Source organism: Palaemon carinicauda, chromosome 25 (assembly GCF_036898095.1).
Source record: "Palaemon carinicauda isolate YSFRI2023 chromosome 25, ASM3689809v2, whole genome shotgun sequence".
Lineage (NCBI taxonomy): Eukaryota > Metazoa > Arthropoda > Malacostraca > Decapoda > Palaemonidae > Palaemon > Palaemon carinicauda.
In genome coordinates, this window is record NC_090749.1 from 59,870,113 (window position 1) to 59,877,612 (window position 7,500).

Below are 7,500 nucleotides of genomic sequence, written 5' to 3' on the forward strand. Positions count from 1 at the left end.
GTCATTCCTTTCTCAATCAGAATGTTCTCACTATCTTTATGAAGTTTCAGGATTGCTGTACTTTCCGTACATATGATTCATCTATTCCTTGTCTTTGAAGGGATTTCATTGCTGGTAAAGTTTTGACAAAGGAAAATTGTATTTGGATATGTACTTCTTTAAGCAGTAATATCAGGCAAAAGATGGTTAAAGAACTAAACTGTTAAGTATAATCTTGGTGGAAAAAAAGGAGGCATATTTCATTTCTCTTTGGTCTTGCTGTGAAATACTTGAACCAATGAGTAATAGAGCCATTTATTTAAAAAAAGTAGAAACAATCCATGCAAAAAAAAAAAAAAAAAAAAAAAAAAAAACAAGTGTAAATGGTAATCCACCAATTATGTTAGGGAATTATTTCAGAATGGGTTTCCTTCATCTACAACTCTTAATTGAATATAATCATTATAAACCAAATTTTGTCGGTTAATTTTTAAAAAATTTAACCCTCCTCTTGTATCTCAAATAAAAATACATGTTTCCAATCTTCGCTGAACCATACTCTTGTCCCCTTCACTTGATTAATAGTCATAAAAACATATACCTGAGATGCTTCAATTTCGTTTGAAAAAAGTTAAATTTTTATTTAAATGTATAACCGCCATTTCTGACAGGTCGCCTACACTGGATAATTGAGGAGCGCATTGCAGGACTTCCTTTTTTTTCTGTACATCTAAGTAATTAAGGGATAAATGCGACAATGACTGCGGCTTTGTTTACCTACTTTGAAGCTACCCTCTGTTAGGTCGCTGAGTTTAAAGTTGAGATCTTCGTAAATTTCAAAATTTTTCAGCAAATATATCCAGAATTCATATTTGAATTTATATATAAGGTCCCTTTATAATGAATTTAATTTCCATTGTTTAGTAGAGCATTGATGAAAGCCTGATGTCAATGGTATTAAATGTAAAGGAAAAACACACATAATATTTTCGGCTTCCTTACTAGGGATGATGGAAGTCATATGTTAATGTGTATGCATACATATATAAATATATGTATATATACAAAAACATCATCAAAAACAGGCATTTCTAGTCCACTGAAGGACAAAGGCCCCAGACATGTCCTTAGTCATGTCTGAAGTTTAGCCAGTTTCATAATAATGGCCAACTGTGGGTTGGTGATGGTAGGAGATTTTTGTCTGATCCCTCATAACCAACGAACATAGTATGTGTGGTCTTGTCTAGTACAGTTTTACTGATCATGGCGATACACAAACTCTTTCACCACGTTAAGGTATCCTCACTCAAAAAGTGATATAATATATATATATATATATATATATATATATATATATATATATATATATATATATATATATATATATATATATATATATATAAAGCGCAAGGTACGTGAAGCAAAGAGGGCAGCTGACCTGAGGTGGGGTCAGGGATTGGGTCATTCATATGAAGAGAATAAGAAAAAGTTTTGGAAAGAAGTGAAGAGAGTAAGGAAGGCTGGCTCAAGAATTGAAGAGACAGTGAAAGATGGAAATGGAAGGTTGTTAAAAGGAGAGGAGGCAAAGAAAAGATGAGCGGAATATTTTGAAAGTTTGCTGAATGTTGAGGATAATACGGAGGCAGATATAATTGCTGTTGCAGGTGTTGAGATGCCAGTGATGGGAGATGAGAATGAGAGAGAGATTACAATAAATGAAGTGAGGAGAGCACTAGATGAAACGAGAGAAGGAAAAGCGTCTGGTATGGATGGTGTGAGAGCTGAGATGTTGAAGGAAGGGGGTGTGACGGCGCCAAGTAAGGCTGTGAACTCAAAGGCAGGTTGGAAACGACTGAGTTATATTATTGTAGAACATTCTCCTTATATACAAAACCTCAAGGCAACAGGACATAACAAGTTCACAAGACAGACAATATTACAGAGGAAAATCCAGACATGAATTTTCATGTTCTTTTTAGTGCGAGGGAAGAGCGAAGATACAAGCATAATATATACAAAAGGAATTATGTACAATTGTGAGGAACACGGTTGGTACATGGCTCCCCCCCCTAAAAATGACATACTGTACATGTTAAATAAGGCGCCCTGATCTAGAGAGGCGAACTGTAGGCGGGTCATCTGGCAGAAGATAAGCAGGTTTTAGACGATCAATGGAGACCCAGTCTTTTTTGCCCAGAATAATTAGGAGGAATGCTTTCGGACTGCGTCGGATCACAAGGAAAGGGCCCGTGTAAGGGGGCGTTAGTGGTGTCGTTGCGCAGGAAGACGTGCGTTGCAGAGTGCAAGTCCGTTGGTATATGATGCTTCACTGGGGGCTTGTAAGTCTGGCGGCACGGAGTAAATTTTCCCACGACGTGACGTATGCGCTGGAGATCGTCGGAGGAGGTTGTAGAAGGAAAAAATTCGGCAGGGACGACCAACGGATCGCCATACACCATTTCAGCTGCCGAGACGTCGAGGACGTCTTTAGGAGTGGTCCTTAGTCCAAGGAGGACCCAGGGAAGCTGAGTAAACCAGTTGCAATCCTTGCAGCGGGACATCAAAGCTGCTTTGAGGGTGCGATGAAAACGTTCAACCATTCCATTGGCAGAGGGGTTGTAGGCCGTTGTCTGATGTAGGGTGATGCCCAGGAGATTCGCTAATGACGTCCACAATTGAGAGGTGAAAGTGGTTCCCCTGTCAGAAGTAATATGCTCAGGGATACTGAATCTTGAAATCCATCCAGAGAGTAAGGCAGATGTACATGAGGCGGACGTTGCAGTTTCCATGGGAATGGCTTCAGGCCAACGAGTGGAGCGGTCGATGACGGTAAACAGGTAACGATGTCCTTGTGATGTGGGAAGGGGGCCTACAACGTCGACGTGAATGTGTGCGAAACGACGCTGAGGTTAAGGAAAGGTGCCCACTCCTGAATCCGTGTGTCGATGTACTTTGGAAGTTTGGCAAGAAGTACAGGCGCGGACCCAATCCTTAGCATCCTTAGAAATGCCGCGCCAAATGAACTTTGCCTTCAGCAGCTGTGCAGTAGAACGGCACGAGGGATGTGAAAGGCCGTGGATGAAATCAAACACCTGTCGGCGCATGGGAGCAGGAATCCAAGGTCGCGGACTACCAGTACTGACGTCACAGAGGAGGGTGGTGTTGGAGTCTTCGAGGGGAAAATCTTCCCAACGGAGGGACGTGCAGGATGTCCTACAAGCTTGATTCTCTGGATCCTGTCGTTGGGCTTCAGCCAGGGCGTTGTAATCCAATCCCAGTTGAACGGCAGCCAACGTGTTTCTTGACAGGGCATCGGCAACAGGATACATTTTCCCAAGGACGTATTGGAGGGTGCAATTGTATTCAGCCACGGCGGAGAGATGTCGGCGTTGACGGGCGGACCAGGCGTCAGACTGTCGAGTGAAGGCGTGCACCAGAGGCATGTGGTCTGTGCGAATGACGAAGGGCGTACCTTCTAAGAAATGGCGAAAGTGACGGACAGCCAAGTGCACCGCCAGCAATTCCCGATTGAAGGTAGAATAACCCGATTCTGCCTTGGACAGCTTTCTGCTGAAGAAGGCCAATGGGCGGGGCGAGCCTTTGACCACTTGCTCGAGTACTGCACCAATAGCGACGTCGCTGGCATCGGTGGAGAGAAGGAGAGGGGCATGTGGGATAGGAAAAGTGAGTGCCGCAGCAGTTGATAGGGCCTTCTTTGCATTACAGAAGGCTGCTTCTTGAAGGGGACCTCACTTCAGGTCCTTCGGCTTGCCCCTGAGGGAGGCGTACAGGGGAGCAAGAGTGGCGGGAATGGCTGGCAGTAAACGGTGATAATAGTTGATCATGCCCAAGAATTCCTGCAGAGCTTTGACGGTCGAGGGCACGGGGATGTTATGAACGGCTGCTACCTTCTCAGGGAGGGGGTGGACACCTTCAGGAGTGATGCGGTGCCCTAAGAACGACACTTGGTTGGCGCCAAAGGTGTACTTGTCGTACCGGACTACAAGGCCGTTTTGTTGCAGGCGGTCGAGCACGATGCGCAGGTGACGGAGGTGTTCCTCTTTTGAGGAGGAGAACACAAGTATGTTGTCCACATAACATACACAGAAAGGGAGGTCCCCTAAGATGCCATCCATGAGACGCTGAAACGTGGCCCCAGCATTACGAAGGCCAAAACAGGAGTAATTGAAGGTGTATGTACCAAACAGAGTGGTGATGGCAGTCTGTGGGATGTCTTCTGGGTTCATAAGCACCTGATAATACCCCTTCATGAGATCGAGCGTAGAGAAAACCTTTGCTTTGTGCAGGTAGGAGGTCACGTCGGCAATGTTTGGGAGGGGGTAGTGATCCGGTTCTGTTTGCATGTTCAGGCGCCTGTAATCCCCGCACGGACGGAGGGAGCCGTCTTTTTTAAAAACGATGTGTAAGGGTAACGACCATGGGCTGGAGGCCTTTTGGCAAAGGCCCATTTTCTCCATTTCGGCGAACGTGTTTGGCGGCTGCTAATCATTCCGGTGCCAGACGTCTGGATTTTGCGAAGACTGGGGGTCCCGTCGTCTTGATATGGTGATAAATACCATGCTTGGCATGAACCGTGGGCGTTTGACGAAGTTCTGGATGGAAAATGTCCGGGTACGACGTGAGGAGGTGGGCGTAGGTATCCGTGGGTGCGCTAATGTGGAGAGTGAGGTTAGAGGGGGCGGGTATAAGAGGTGTCGACAAGTACGAGTCTGCGTTGACCAATCGTCGGTGGGCGACATCGACCAGAAGCTGGAAATGAGAGAGGAAATCCGCACCGAGGATTGGCATTGTGACGTCAGCAACGGGAAACTTCCAATTGAATTTACCGTTTCCGAACGATAATGTGAGGTTCTCGTAACGGTAGGTAAGTATCGCAGATCCGTTGGCAGCTACCAAGCGGACGTCGGCAGATGTAGACAGACTACGTTGTGCCTTGAAGAGTTTCCTTGGTAAAAGAGAACGACAAGCACCCGTGTCTACCAAAAATCGCACGCCCGTTCCTGCATCCTGTAAAAAGAAAAGATTAGAAACATGGGAGGCCACCGCCACAAGCGATGGCCTACTTACACGTTTTTTGGCCACTGACAATCTTTGGCACATTTCTTCGCGGTTGCCCCGAATCTGAAGTGGTAGTAGCAAAACTGCGGCGGATGGGAGGTAGTAAGTGGCTGTAGAAGTCGTTCGTTGGGGCGCGAGCGATTGGTGGGTGGTGGGCGGCTTTGTCGCCGCTTCGGGACGTCACGGGGTAGGCGTGTATGTCCTACGGCATTTATGTCAGCTTCGGTTGACGTTGAATAGGCATCCTCGTCGTCAGGGGTGGAGGCGTTGATGGAGGTCTTGAAGTGGCTGTCCATAAGGGCGTCGGCTTTGGTCATCAAGTCCTTTATGGGTAAACTATCGACATCGGGTATGGCAGCGCGTACAGGTTCAGGTAAACTGCGTATCCAAAGGGTACGGAGTAGGTTCACCTCACGAGGAGAGCCGTCTGCGGCAGGTTGAAGGCGAGCGATACTGGTCATTTCCCTGAGGGCAAGCGAAGCCCTTTGGTCCCCCAACGGTTGTTGCGAGAGCTGAAAAAGCTTTGCTATACGGGCGGCTGGCGACGGCGAGTACCGCTGCAGAAGGTATGTTTTGAGGGCGTCATACGCTATTGGGGTGACTCCTTGTTCACAAAGCTAGTCGGATATTGCTGGGAAGGTGTCCTCGGGTATCGCCGCGAGAACATAATCCGCTTTGGTTGTTGAGCGAGTCACGCCCCTGATACGAAAGTGGACTTCAGCGCGTTGAAACCAAGCAAACGCTTCTCTGCTGGCGAACGGTGAAAGTTTCAATGGGGCGGCCGCGGCGCCAACTGCTGTAGTAGAGTCCGTCTCCGTCATAGTACCAGCGATGGAGGGGCGAGGGAGGTGGGGGTGGAAGGCAGTGGGAGCGAGTCGACTTCCGGGGTCACCAATGTGACGGCGCCGAGTAAGGCTGTGAACTCAAAAGCAGGTTGGAAACGACTGAGTTATATTATTGTAGAACATTCTCCTTATATACAAAACCTCAAGGCAACAGGACATAACAAGTTCACAAGACAGACAATATTACAGAGGAAAAACCAGACATGAATTTTCATGTTCGTTTTAGTGCGAGGGAAGAGCGAAGATACAAGCATAATATATGCAAAAGGAATTATGTACAATTGTGTAAAACACGGTTGGTACAGGGGTGTGACTGTACTTGAATGGTTGGTGAGATTGTTTAGTATGTGTTTTGTGTTGTCAATGGTACCAGTAGATTGGGTTTGTGAATGTATTGTACCACTATATAAGGGTAAGGGAGATGTGCATGAGTGTAGTAATTCAAGAGGTATTAGTTTGTTAAGCGTAGTTGGAAAAGTGTATGGTAGAGTAATGATTAATAGGATCAAGGATAAAACAGAGAATGCAATCTTAGAAATACAGGGTGGTTTTAGAAGAGGTAGGGGTTGTATGAATCAGATTTTTACAGTTAGGCAGATATGCGAGAAATATTTAGCAAAAGGTAAGGAGGTGTATGTTCCATTTATGGATCTGGAGAAAGCGTATGATAGTGTTGATAGGGAAGCAATGTGGAATGTGATGAGGTTATATGGAGTTGGTGGAAGGTTGTTGCAAGCAGTGAAAAGTTTCTACAAAGGTAGTATAGCATGTGTTAGAATAGGAAATGAAGTGAGTGATTAGTTTCCGGTGGGAGTGGGGCTGAGACAGTGATGTGTGATGTCGCCGTGGTTGTTTAACTTGTATGTTGATGGAATGGTGAGAGAGGTGAATGCTCGAGTGCTTGGACAAGGAATAAAACTGGTAGACGAGAATGACCATGAATGGGAGGTAAATCAGTTGTTGTTTGTGGATGATACTGTACTGGTTGCAGACACTGAAGAGAAGCTTGGCAGATTAGTGATAGAATTGGGAAGAGTGTGTGAGAGAAGGAAGTTGAGAGTTAATGTGGGTAGGAGTAAGGTTATGAGATGTACGAGAAGGGAAGGTGGTGCAAGGTTGAATGTCATGTTGAATGGAAAGTTACTTGAGGAGGTGGATCAGTTTAAGTACTTGGGGTCTGTTGTTGCAGAAAATGGTGGAGTGGAAGCAGATTTACGTCAGAGAGTGAATGAAGGTTGCAAAGTGTTGGGGGCAGTTAAGGGAGTAGTAAAAAATAGAGGGTTGGGCATGAATGTAAAGAGAGTTCTATATGAGAAAGTGGTTGTACCAACTGGGATGTATGGATCGGATTTGTGGGGAATGAAAGTGATGGAGAGACACAATTTGAATGTGTTTGAGATGAAGTGTCTAAGGAGTATGGCTGGTGTATCTTGAGTAGATAGGGTTCGGAACGAAGTGGTGAGAGTGAGAACGGGTGTATGAAATGAGTTAGCAGCTAGAGTGGATATGAATGTGTTGAGGTGGTTTGGCCATGTTGAGAGAATGGAAAATGGCTGTCTGCTAAAGAAGGTGATGAATGCAAGAGTTGATGGGAGAA